Source organism: Stegostoma tigrinum, unplaced genomic scaffold, assembly GCF_030684315.1.
Source record: "Stegostoma tigrinum isolate sSteTig4 unplaced genomic scaffold, sSteTig4.hap1 scaffold_337, whole genome shotgun sequence".
Lineage (NCBI taxonomy): Eukaryota > Metazoa > Chordata > Chondrichthyes > Orectolobiformes > Stegostomatidae > Stegostoma > Stegostoma tigrinum.
In genome coordinates, this window is record NW_026728265.1 from 53294 (window position 1) to 66735 (window position 13442).

Genomic DNA, 13442 nt, shown 5'->3' on the forward strand with positions numbered 1-13442 from the left:
GAAGGATATACAGATGAAAATGACAGAGGCATGCAGGTTACATTGAACAGAGCATGCGCTCAGTGAGATCAATGTTAGCAAGATCAGCGTTATTTCAGGCTAGAGAGTCTATTTATCAGTCTGATAACAACTGGGAAGAAGCTGTTCCTAAAACTGTTGGTGTGCATGTGTTCAGGCTTCTGTACCTGGTGCCTGATGGAAGAGGATGTAGGAGATCATTACGTAGGTGCGATGGGTCTTTGGTGATGCTGGCTACCTTTCCGCAGCAGTGAGCCATGTAAATGGAGTCCTTGGATGAGAGGTTGGCTTCCGTGATGATCTGGGCTGTGCACACCCGCTTCTGTAGTTTCTCACAGTCCTGGGCAGAATAGTTGCCATACCAGGCCATTATACACTTGGACAATGTGCTTTTAATGGTGCATCTGTAGAAATTGGTCAGGCCAAATTTCCTGAGCTGCCCGAGGAAGGAGAGGCATTGTTGTGCCGCCTTGACCAACGTATTTTCGTGGAAAGTCCAGGACGGGTTGTTGATTATCGTCATACCGGGGAACTTGACACGCTCCACCCTCTCAACCTCAGTTCCATTGATATACATCAGGGCGTGTTCTCCTCCTGTCTTTTGAAATCAGTGATCAGTTCTTTAGTTTTGCCGACATCGAGAGAGAGGTTGTTCTCTGCACCACGTCACCAAACCCTTTGCCTCCCTTCTGTATTTTGATTCATTGTTAGATATCCATCCCACTGCAGTGGTGTCGTCAGTTAACTTGCAGATGGCGTTAATTTGGAATTTGGCAACACAGTCATGGGTGCACAAGGAGTGCAGTAGGGGGCTGAGGAAACATCCTTAGAGGGCACTAGTGTTATTGTGGAGGAGGGGCAGTTACCTATCTTCACTGTGGTTTTGGGTCAGAAAGTTAAGGATCCAGTAGCAGAGGGCAGAGCAGAAACCTAGGTCATAGAGTTTTGAGATCAGTCTGGAGGGGATAATAGTGTTGAAGGTGGAGCTGCAGTCAATGAGCAGGATTCCTACATAGCTCATTGTGCACATTTCTGCCAACGACATCGGTAGAAAGAGGGTTCACTGAATCCCTACAGTGTAGAAACATTCAGCCCAACAGGTCCACACCTACCCCTGCAAGGCTAACAAACCTGGTAGCTATGGACAATTTAGTGTGGTCAATCCACCTAATTTGCACATCTTTGGACTGTGGTAGGAAACTGGAGCACCTAGCGAAAACCCTCACAGACATGGGGAGAATGTGTAAACGAAGAGTCACCCAAGGGTGGAATTGAGCCCAGGTCCCTGGTACTGTGAGGCAGTAGTGCCAACCACTGCACCACCTTGTTGCCCTTGAGACTTTCTCCAAGGCTACCCTTGTGTCTTAAGGGACTCTTTTCCCCCCATTCTCACTAACACATTTATTATGTCGTACAATCCCGTAGCAGCAATATCTTTTAGAGTGTGGGAAGAAATGGGAGTAACTGGAGGAAACTCAAACAGTCATGGGGAGAATGCGCAAACTCCACACAGACAGTTGTCCACAACTGGAATCGATCCTGGGGCCCTGTCACTGTAAGGCAGTGGTGCTAACCACTCAGCCACTGTGCTGTGGCATTTAGGTCCTGCAAAATGAGTACAAGAACTAGAATGATGAATATTCAACCTTTCGCACAAAAAGTTGGTCAGAGCTAGGACTCATACTAATCACTATAACACTGTTTCTGAGACAACAAGGTGGAGAGCTGGATGGACACAGCAGGACAAGCAGCATCAGAGGAGTAGGAAAGCTGATGTTTCTGAAGAAGGGTCTAGGCCCGAAACGTCAGCTTTCCTACTCCTCTGATGCTGCTTGGCCTGCTGTGTTCATCCAGTTGTACACCTCGTTAACTCCGATTCTCCAGCATGTGCAGTTCCTGCTATCTCTCCAGAACACTTTTTGTTTTGTTCACAGCAATGACAGAACACAGTTTGAGAGAAAATAATGCAGCCATATACACAACATTGATGAAAGATACTTTCTCATTTCCAAATGTTAAGGAAAGCGTTGTATGAAAATTATATTCTGTCACAGAATTTGGACACACTCTGGTTTCTTCCTGTGTTGCCTAAAACGTATGCCATGTTTTTCGACCTTTGATTTCTCAGCATTTCTTCTTCTTTTGTAATGTAGTGCTGGAGGGAAACCATAATCCCAGATTGTAAGTGCTTTGAGGTTCAACATTGTCTGAGAACCCCCTCACTGTCTCTGAATACCCAAACTGATCAATAATAATCATCCTAATTGTCTGTCTTGACCTTACTGCAGCATTGCTTATTGTGTCACTGGCGGGTGACAGATCACATTGACATTTCACATCATGAAAGTAGCTGCATGAATATTTGTATTCTTGGTTCTACATTAGTGAGTTTTTGTTGCAACGTTTTGGTCTGGAAGTAAGAGGCATCTCAAAGAATGTGCTATCTGTGCTTTTGTGGAATCTGCTTTTGTACTTTGACTTTGGGTTAAGCAATGTAACATGTCCTTGCTGATTTTCCATATTTAATTCAATTAGAATTTCATTGACTCTAGGTTTTACTCTTGAAATATGATGAATGAGCAGAAGGCTATTCAGTCCATTGAGTCTGCCACTCAATGAGATCATAAAATACTGATATTCCTCGATACCACTTTCCTGCCGTTTCATTCCCATACTGTTAAAAATACTCCAGTCTGAGCATCTTAACTTTTGTACATCCCTCTGCAGGCAGTCTGGCAGTCTCATCACTTGTCTTCCATACCTATTTTTGTGTTTTCTGTAAGCTCAGTAATAGTACATTCACTTTCATCACTATGTCATTAATATTTATTCGCAACAAGAATGGCCGTGGCATTGATCCGTATGGCAGTTCACTTTTTACAGCTTGCCAACCTGGAAATGACTCCCCCTGTACCAAATGTCTGTTCTCTATTATTTGGTCAATCCCCTATCCATGTTAATATATTTCCCCAAAACTATGTGGTCTTATTAAAAGTCTTATCTGCTTGAAGTGTGATTATTTTTACAAATACCTTTTTGAATGTCACACCCTTTTATTTGTACTACTTGTAATCTCCTCATGGAATTCTTATAAATCTGTCATGCACAATTTCCTGTTTATCAAGCCGTAGTGACTGTGATTGTATTACGTATTTTAAGTGCTCTGCAATTACATCTTTTCTGATAGGCTCTTGCATTTTCCAATAACAGACATTAAGCTAACTGGCCAGTAGTTATCTTTTTTGTCTCCTTTCCTTTCTAAAATAAAGGTACTAGTCATAGCATCCCTGCAGCATGAGAGCAGGCCACTTGGCCCATTGTGTCCAAACTGACTCTCGGAAGAGCATGGCACCCAGATTCAACCAGCTGCCCAGCCCCTGCAACCTTGCATTTCCCATGGCTAATCCACCTAATCTGTGCATGTTTGGATTGTGGGAAGAGACCGGAGCAGCTCGAAGAAACCCACACAGACACGGGGATAAGGTGCAGATTCCTCACAGAAAATCACCTGTGGATGGGATTGAATCCAGGTCCCTGCCACTGTGAAACAGCATGCTACTCACTGAGCCACCATACTGCCCTGTGGGGCACTGGGACTTTTTGAAAAGCCAAGGATACTGGAGAGATTGTGATCAGTGCATCAACTATCACTATAGCTATTACTTTTAATATCCTGGGATGCAGCACTTCGGGCCCAGGGGACCTAATGGTCTTTAACCCAGTTAGTTTCCCTCATATCTTTTCTTTAGGGATAGTTGCTGTTTTATATCCTGTCCTATCATTTGCCCTTTGATTATGCAGGAATTTTGGAACACTGTCAGTGTCTTTTACTGTGACTGTATTCATTTGTGGGACATGTGTGTCACTGCCTGGCCAGTATTTCTTGCCCATCCTGAGTTGCCTCTTGAGAAGGTGATGGTGAGCTGCCTTCTTGAACCACTGCATTCTTCCTGCTGTGGGTTGACCCACAGCGCTATTAGGGAGGGAATTCCGGGATTTTGAGGGGAAGGAATGGCAATGTATTTCCAAGTCAAGATGGTGAGGGACTTGGAGGCGGTGGTGTTCCCATATGTCTGCTGCCCTTGTCCTTCTGGATGGAAGTGGTCTTGGGTTTAGAAGGTGCTGTCTGAGGAGCATTGGTGAATTTTTGCAGTGCATCTTGTAGTTAGTACCCACCGCTGCTACTGAGCATTGCAGATGGAGGGAGTGGATACTTGTAGATGTTGTACTGGCTGCTTTGTCCTGGATGGTGTCAAGCTTCTTGAGTGTTGATGGAGCTGCACTCATCCAGGCAAGTGGGGAGTGTTCCATCGCACTCCTGACTTGTGCCTTTTAGATGGCGGACAGGCTTTGAGGAGTCAGGGGGTGAGTTATTTGATGTGATATTCCCAGCATCTGGCCTCCTCATGTGGCCACTATCTTAATGTGATGACCAGTTGAGTTTCTGGTCAATGGTAACGCCCAGCTGACAGTGAGGGATTCATTGATGGTAACACTCTTGAATGTCAAGAGATGGTCAGAGCCTGGCATTTGTGTGGCGCAAATGTCACTTGGCACTTGTCAGCCCAAGCCTGGATATTGTCCGGATCTTGTTGCACGTGAACTTGGACTGCTTCAGTGTCTGAGAAGTCAAATGGTGCTGAACATTGTGCAAACATCAGCGAACATCCCCACTTCTGACCTTATGATGGCGGGAAGGTCATTGATGAAGTAGCCGAAGATGGTTGGGCCGAGGACACTACCCTGAGGAACTCCTGCAGAGATCTTCTGGAGCTGAAATGATTGACTGCCAGCAACCACAACCACCTTCCCATGTGTCAGGTATAACTCCAACCACCGGTGAGTTTGCCTGTGAAACCCATTGATTCCCATTTTGCTAGGGCACCTTGATGCCACACTCGGTCAGATGCAGCCTTGATGTGAAGGGTTGTCGCTCTCACTTCAGCTCTGGAATTCAGCTCTTTTGTCCACGTTTGAACCAAGGCTGTGATGGGGTCAGGAGCTGAGTGGCCACGGCAGAACCCAAACTGGGCGTAACTGAGTAGGTTATTTCTGAGCAGGTGCTGCCTGATAGCACTGTTGATCACACCTTCCATCACTTTACTGATGATTGAGAGTAGACTAATGGAGCAGTAATTGGCTGGCCTGGTTTTGTCCTGCTTTTTCTGTACAGGACATACTTGGGCAATTTTCTACATTGTCAGGTAGATACCAGTGTTGAAACAAACTAGAACAGCTTGGCTCAGGCAGCAGCAAGTTCTGGAGCACAAATCTTCAGTACTGTTGCTGGAATGTTGCCAGGACCCATAGCCTTTGCAGTATCCAGTGTCCCTAACCATTTCTTGATATCACATGGAGTGAATTGAATTGACAGAAGACTGGTATCTGCAATAGTGGGGATCACTGGAGGAGGCCGAGTTTGATCACCCATTCAGCGCTTGTGGCTAAAGATTTCTGCAAATGCTTCAGCCTCATGTTTTGCACTGATGTGCTTGGTTCTTCCATCGTTGAGGATGGGGACATTTGTGGTGCCTCCTCCTCCTCCAGTGAGTTGTTTAATTGTCCATTGCCATTCATGACTGGATGTGGCAGGGCTGCAGAACTTACATCAGATCCATGGTGAGATTGATTAGCTCTGCCTATCACTTGCTGCTTTCGCTATTTGGCATGCAAGTAGTCCTGTTTGGTGGCTTCACCAAGTTGATTCCTCATCTTCAGGTAAGCCTGGTGCTGCTCCTGGCATGCCCTCCTGCACTCTCCATTAAACCAGGATTGATGGTAACGGTTGAGTGAGGGACATACTGAGCCACGAAGGTTGTAGATTGTGCTAGAGTTCAATTCTGCTGCTGTTGATGGCCCACAGCACCTCATGGATGCCCAGCCTTGAGTTGCTAGATCTATGTGAAGTCTGTCCCATTTACTGCAGTGATAGTGCCACACACATGATGGAGGTTGTTCTCAATGTGATGGCGGGACGTTGTTCCACAAGGACTGTGCGATGGTCACTCTTACTGATACTGACATGGACAGATGCAACTGCAGCTGGCAGATTAGTAAGGATGAGGTCAAGTATGTTTTTCCCTCTTGTTGGCTCCCTCACCACGTGCCGCAAACCCAGTCTGGCAGCTGTGTCCTTTAGGATCTGACCAGCTCGATCAGTAGCACTGGTGCTGAGCTACTCTTAGCAGTGGATATTGAAATCCCCCACCCAGAATACATTTTGTGCCCTTGCCATCCTCAGTGCTTCCTCTAAGTGTTGTTCAACATTGCAGAGTACTGATTCAGCAGCTGAGGGAGGACGGTACGTGGTAATCGGCAAGAGCTTTCCTTGGCCATGTTTAACTTGAAGCCATGAGGCTTCATGGGGTCCAGAGTCAATGCTGAGGCCTCCTAGAGCAACACTGTCCTGACTGTACACCACTGTGCCACCACCTCTGCTGGGTCTGTCCTGCCGGTGAGAGAGGACATATCCAGGGATGGTGATGGTGATGGTGGAGTCTGGGACATTGTGTGAAAGATATTATGACTGTGTCAGACTGTTGATTAACTAATCTGTGAGACAGTTCTCCCAATTTTGGCACGAACCCCAAGATGTTAGTGAGGAGGACTTTGCATGGTTGACAGGGCAGTTTCTGCCATTGTCTTTTCTGGTGCCTAGGTCAATGCTGTGTGATTTATCCAGTTTCATTTCTTTGAGTCTAAGTAGTGGTTGGTCCAACTGAGTGGCTTGCGAGGCCATTTTAGAGGGCAGTTGAGAGTCAAGCTCATTGCTGTGGTCTGGAGTCATATGTGGGCCAGACCAGGTGAGGTTGGCAGATTTCCTCCCTTGAAGGACATTAGTGACAATGGATTCATGGTGATCGGTAGATTCTTAAGTCCAGACTTCTTTTAAAAATTAAACTTCCACCATCGAACCCAGGTCCCCAGAACATTTTCTGGGTTTCTGGATTAATAGGTTAATGATAATACCAGTAGGCCTTGAGGACTCATGCAAAGAATTTATTTAACTCTTCAGCCATTTCCTGGTTCCCCAATATTATTTCTCCAACCTCATTCTCTTAGGGGCTTGTATTAACTTTGGCCTGTCCTCCTTTCTATATATTTAACAAAGTTCCAGTTGCCTGTCCTGATATTATTTGCAAGTCCATCCTCAAAGTTTACCTAATCCCCTTCTTTTTTTGGTTGTTTTCTGCCTTTTAAGAATTTCTCGATCCTCTGGCTTGTGATTAATCTTTGCAACATTATATCTATTCTTTCTTTCCATTTGATAAAAGGATCCCTTTGCCTTGTCATGTAGGATAATACGATACAATGTTTTGTTTGTCTTTTCTTGCAATACAGAGTTTTTATAGAACATTACAGCATAGTACAGGCCCTTCGGACCTTGATGTTGTGCTGACCTGTCATACTGATCTTAAGCCCATCTAACCTACACTATTCCATGTGCGTCCATATGCTTGTCCAATGACGACTTAAATGCTCCTAAAGTTGGCGAATCTACCACCGTTGCAGGCAAAGCGTTCCATTCCCTTACTACTCTCTGAGTAAAGAAACTACCTCTGACATCTGTCCTATATCTTTCACCCCTCAATTTAAAGCTGTGCCCCCTCGTGCTCGCTGTCACCATCCTAGGAAAAAGGCTCTCCCTATCCACCCTATCTAACCCTCTGATTATTTGATATGTTTCAATTAAGTCACCTCTCAACCTTCTTCTCTCTAATGAAAACAGCCTCAAGTCCCTCAGCCTTTCCTCGTAAGACCTTCCCTCCATACCACGCAACCTCCTCGTAAATCTGCTCTGCACCCTTTCCAAAGCTTCCACATCCTTCTTATAATGCGGTGACCAGAAATGTACACAATACTCCAAGTGCGGCCACACCAGAGTTTTGTACAGCTCCACCATAACCTCTTGGTTCCGGAACTCGATCCCTCTATTAATAAAAGCTAAAACACTGTATGCCTTCTTAACAGCCCTGTCAACCTGGGTGGCAACTTTCAAGGATCTGTGTATATGGACACCGAGATCTCTCTGCTCATCTACACTGCTAAGAATCTTACCATTAGCCCTGTACTTTGCCTTCCGGTTACTCCTACCAAAGTGCATCACCTCACACTTGTCTGCATTAAACTCCATTTGCCACCTCTCAGCCCAGCTCTGCAGCTTATCTATGTCTCTCTGCAACCTACAGCATCCTTCATCACTATCCACAACTCCACCGACCATAGTGTCATCTGCAAATTTACTAACCCATCCTTCTGCGCCCTCATCCAGGTCATTTATAAAAATGACAAACAGCAGTGGACCCAACACCGACCCTTGCGGTACACCACTAGTAACTGGTCTCCAGGATGAACATTTCCCATCAACTACCACCTTCTGTCTTCTTTCAGCAAGCCAATTTCCAATCCAAACTGCTATATCTCCCACAATTCCCTTCCTCCACATTTTGTACAATAGCCTATTGTGGGGAACCTTATCGAACCTTGCCGAAATCCATATACACCACATCAAACGGTTTACTCTCATCTACCTGTTTGGTCACCTTCTCAAAGAACTCAATAAGGTTTCTGAGGCACGACCTTCCCTTCATAAAATCACATAATACACCAACTTTGGATGCTTGTATGCTTGCTTGTTTGCTGATCAAAATTAAATAAGTGAAACAATTGCACTGAGGTCACCAATCAGCCAGCACATGACCCTTCCTGTGCATTGGCTGCATGGTTACAAGGAGGAAGAATCAAGTGTCTGGTTCAGCTCAGTGAGACAGAAGCTGTATATTTTGGAAGTTTTGGATTTGACCTTTGAACAGGACAGTTCCATTTATGTATCTAAGTTATATTTATTCACTGTTTCACAGTGGAAGGACACAGTGGAAGGATGGCAAAATGGTCAACTCAAGGATGAATCTTGGGGATGTTTACTAATAATTGCACAGTGTTTAGCATCAACAGCAAGATGTCGATAATACTCGGGCTTGAACTGATGAGTGCCAAATAATGTTTGCACCACAGAGGTGCCAGGCAATGATCATCTCTAACAAGAGAGAATCTCACCATCTTCCTTTGTTGAGTTTCAACACTGAAATTCTGTTATCAACTTCATGGGCGTTACTACTGACTTGAACCTGCATGAGATAAGCCATATAAATACTGTGGCTACAAGAGCACGTCTGGGAATCATGTGGTTAGTATCTCCTCTCGTTTCTCCCCAAAGCTTGTCCATCTCTGACAAGGCAAAGTTGGGAGTGTGATGGAATATGATTGCCTGGATGCCGCAGCTCCAGTAACACTCAAGAAGCTTGATGCCATCCATGCTTGATTGGCACCATTTCCATCACCTCAACATTGATGTTTGTCTACTGCTGATAGACAATGGGGGCATTGTGTACCATCTACAAAATGCACTGCAATAACTCATCTGACAGCAGTTCCCACTGGAAAAACGAGGGTAGTTCACCTGTATTGGGTACGTGTGACTGCAATAAATCAAATAAATCAGATCAAATGCTGGGCCAGAATCCTGGCCATCCCTATCTATCAGCCTTGTGCAGGGTATCTATCCCAGATGAACACTTGCGGTCCATGAAGTTAGTTCAGTGCCTTTGCAACAGTGATAATGTGTGACCAATGTATGCTGGCCTTGCGCAGGACCAACATAGAGCCATACAAATGATATAAACCAGAAGGGAGCCATTCAGCCATCTTTGTCCATACTGACCCATAGACATCTGATGCCTTTTTTAATCCCAAATTGTTACAAACGTACATGGACCTGCAGCACTTAAAGTGCAGATCCAGGTACTTCTTAAAAGAGTTTAGAATCTCTTAGTCCAACACCAATTCAGGCAGCAAATTCCTGACACCCATCACCCTCTGCATAAAACGGATTTTCCCACATCCCCTCTAACCCTTCTGCCACTTAGCTTGACTCTGTAACTGCTGATTTTTGAATTCTCTGCCAAGGGAAGCAGCTTCCTCCTGTCTACACTAACTCTACCCTATCTCTGCCCTTCACTGTTTTGTATACCTCAATCATGTCATCCCTCAGACTTTTCTGTTCCAAGGAAAACAGCCTCATATTTACAATTCTCCAGCTTTGGCAATATTTGAGTAAATCTTTTCTGCACTGTCTCCAGAGTTATTATATACTTCCTGGATTGTGATGAACACAACTGCACACACTACTCCAGTTGTGGCATCATCAGTATCTTGTACAGTTTTATCATGATGTCCTTACTTTGGTAATCTACACTTTTCCCAATGAGGCAAAGCATTCCCTGTGCCTTCATCAGAACATTACTGACCTGTAGTGCTACCTTTAGGAACCTGTTCACTTCCATGCTTAGATCCCCCACTTCATCTACCCCTCTCAGTATGTTCCTATTTATTGTGTATTCCCTTTATGTCCTCATGAAAAGCAATGCATCACACTTGTCAGAGTTGTGCTCCATCTGTTGCTTTCCTGCCTTCTCCGCCAACCCATCTAATATCATTTTGGAACTTGGAGCTATCCTCTGTCCTAGCCACCTTACATCCAATTTTTCAGTTGTCTGCCAATTTACCAATTGTGCCCCCCATGTTCAAGTCTGAATCGTTCATCTATAAAATAAATTAAAGGGGCCCCAAAATCAAGCCCTGTGAAACACCAATGGAAATTGCTTTCTGTTCATAAGCACAGCCATGAACAATTACCCTTGTTTCCTGCCACTAAGCTGATTAGTCAACACATTACTCCGTATCCCATGACCCATGAGCTTTCACTTTTTTGCACTTCTCAGGTGGGACGTTATCAATTGCTTTGCTAAAATCCATGTCGACAAATTCATTGCGCAACCCTCATCGATCCTCCTTGCCACTTTCTTAAAGAATTCAACTAAATTTGTAAGTAATGACCTTACCTTGACAAAGCCGTGCTGACTATCCATGACTAGTCCATGCCTTTCTCAGTTAGTTTATTTGATCTCTCAGATCGATTTTAAAATTTTCCCACCACTAACGTAAGACAAGCAGGCTTTTAATTGTTTGGCATTTCCTTCGTACCCTTTATAAACAATGGAACCACATTTATATTCCTTCTCTAATTGATTTAAAACAAAATTTGCCCTGAGGATGATTAGTTTAGTCTTGCATGTGCTGGTGCTACCCTCCTAATGGAGGAAGGGGGACTTTTCATCCAAATTCCCTACTTGTTTCCTTTGTTTTAATTTTCTTTTCTTGTAAATATTTCACCCAGTTCCCTTTTAAGTGAAGCACTAGATTTTGCTTGAATAATCACTTGCAGTAAAAGCATTCCCTATTCCATTATATGGAAACTTTTCCTCTAACTTTCCCATCATTGTTGTGTGAACAAATCCTGGCCTGAATCACAAGAAACAAACTGTGTCTCTTCAGAATTTTTTTTTGTTTGTTAGGGGTCTTATCTCATGAAAAAACAAAAATCAAGCTCTGTTTTTCTGAAACTGGAACAGCAACATTAGAAGCTGCAAGTTCTTCAGTATGTTTGGGAGATCTAGAGTGAATTGTCCCGGAAACCAGATGTTCCACAACATGGTTCTGTGCTCGTGACCATTGGCCTTGAGATTGGTCTCATCTGTCCAGTATTGGAGAATCAGCCTTTGCCTGCTAGAATAGACCAATCATAAAGTCACCAATTGTAAGAGATGCAGTGTTTACCTTCCCTGCATTTGACCTTACTATTGAAATTTTTTTTACAATTATGTGGCTTCTGTCAGATTCTAGTAACTATTTGGAGCCACAGGTGAGAGCTGGTGAAGGTGAGGATGAACCCAGCATGAGCTGCTCAAAAAAAAAGTGAATCAAACAATTTTTTTTGCCCTCTCTCTTAGTCACTCCAAATCCTCTTGAAGCATCTTTGTATCTTCCTCTCAATTCTCATTTCCAACCAGTGATGTGATTTGTCAGTCACGGTGTTTTTCTGTAAATATGCCCATCTTCATCCTTTGTCCCCATCCACAGATTAGCACATTTAATATGAAGAACATAATATGAAAAACATATAGACCACATCAGATGAATTTCCCTCTTCAATACTTCTGATATCTGATAAATAGAGGCCTTCTAATGGGCATTAACATGTTGTGTCAGCATTGCTTGACTGTTGCTTAAGGTTGCGGTGGTAATTAGTCTTTCTGCATTAAATGTACTTTCAATATTAGAAACTTAAGTGATTGACTACTTCATTGGAACCTAATACAATTATCAGTGTTTTTTTTTGACAGTGCTGATTGATTGGATTTACTAAATGGAAATGTACAGTGTTGCTTTCAAATGGTGATAATTTCTCAATGGAATTTCACGTGCAGGCACTCAGACATGAACTAATGGATAAGGAGGAGACAATCATAACTGCTTTGGATTCAGCCCATAGAAGGGCCAGAGGAGCCGCGCTGACACCTTCATGTTTAAACAGGTCAGCCACTTCATCTATTGCAGGAACAACCACTTTTCTGCAGAACACTTGGCTTTATAGAGGAGTAAGATTTTAGAAATAAAGTAATGCTAAGCTGGAGAGTGAGAAATAATGCAGGGACTCGTATGTTATTTAAAGAAACATGTTACAGCGCATGACAGAAGATTCTGTGACAGTTACTTAGAATTGTTTGTTGTGGGAACAATTGAAAATGTTTCCACTCACCTAGTGATCGTGGTAACTTCAAATTATTAGAAAATTTATAGATCAGCATCTTGAAATATGTTTTTGTTCATTTTCACAAAACGTTACATGACTTTACGTTCTGCAATGTGTTCTTAATTACCATATTCAAAAGCAAAAAGCATGTGTTTACTGTCCTACCATATTTTGGTGATGTATTGATGTGTCTCATTTTCAGAGGACACTTTTCTGCATGCCACGAGATGTATATCAGCCATACCAAAATGCTGCCTTTGCCTGAGACAGGGAAGATCAACTGACTTTGGGGAAATGGAGAATCATTCATGAATCCAGTTACTTTCTGATCTGACAGCTTTGTGGCATCTGAATGGATAACAATTTGATCTGGTAATCTCAATTGATAGAGTGCAAATGTGTAGTGATGCATTTTGGGAGCTCTGGTAAGTGAAAGATGTTCACAATGACTAGTAGATCCCTAGAGAGCACTGAGAAACAAAGGGACCTTGATGTCCAAAAGCAAGAGTTCATGCCCTCTGCTTCTGGCCTTTCAGGCAAAGTTGGATCCAACACTCCACTGAGTCTTAGATCCCATGAGCTCTTGTTTTGTTGACCATATCAAAAACATATAGACCACATCAGATGAATTTCCCTCTTCAACACTTCTGATATCTCCTCAATAAAAATTAGATAAAATTTGCAAACCATGGCATTACCTCAACAAAGCCATGCTGACTATCCCCGAACATTCCATGTTTCTCCAAGTGCAGCGACATTTTGTCCCTTAAAA

At 43.5% G+C, this 13442-nt stretch overlaps 1 long non-coding RNA gene across 5 annotated transcripts in view; it reads left to right on the top strand.

Moving 5' to 3' along the window:
• Positions 1 to 13236, top strand: part of LOC132208259 (uncharacterized) — a 54324-nt gene extending 41088 nt beyond the window's left edge. For 3 of the 5 annotated variants that reach the window (XR_009444342.1, XR_009444343.1, XR_009444344.1), the window contains 2 exons: positions 12345 to 12451; positions 12873 to 13235. This is a non-coding gene — a long non-coding RNA (uncharacterized LOC132208259). Of the gene's footprint in view, positions 1 to 12344; positions 12452 to 12872 lie in introns of all 5 variants that reach the window. The other 2 variants (XR_009444341.1, XR_009444345.1) reach the window with 2 other exon arrangements.
• The last annotated feature ends 206 nt before the right edge of the window (positions 13237 to 13442 follow it).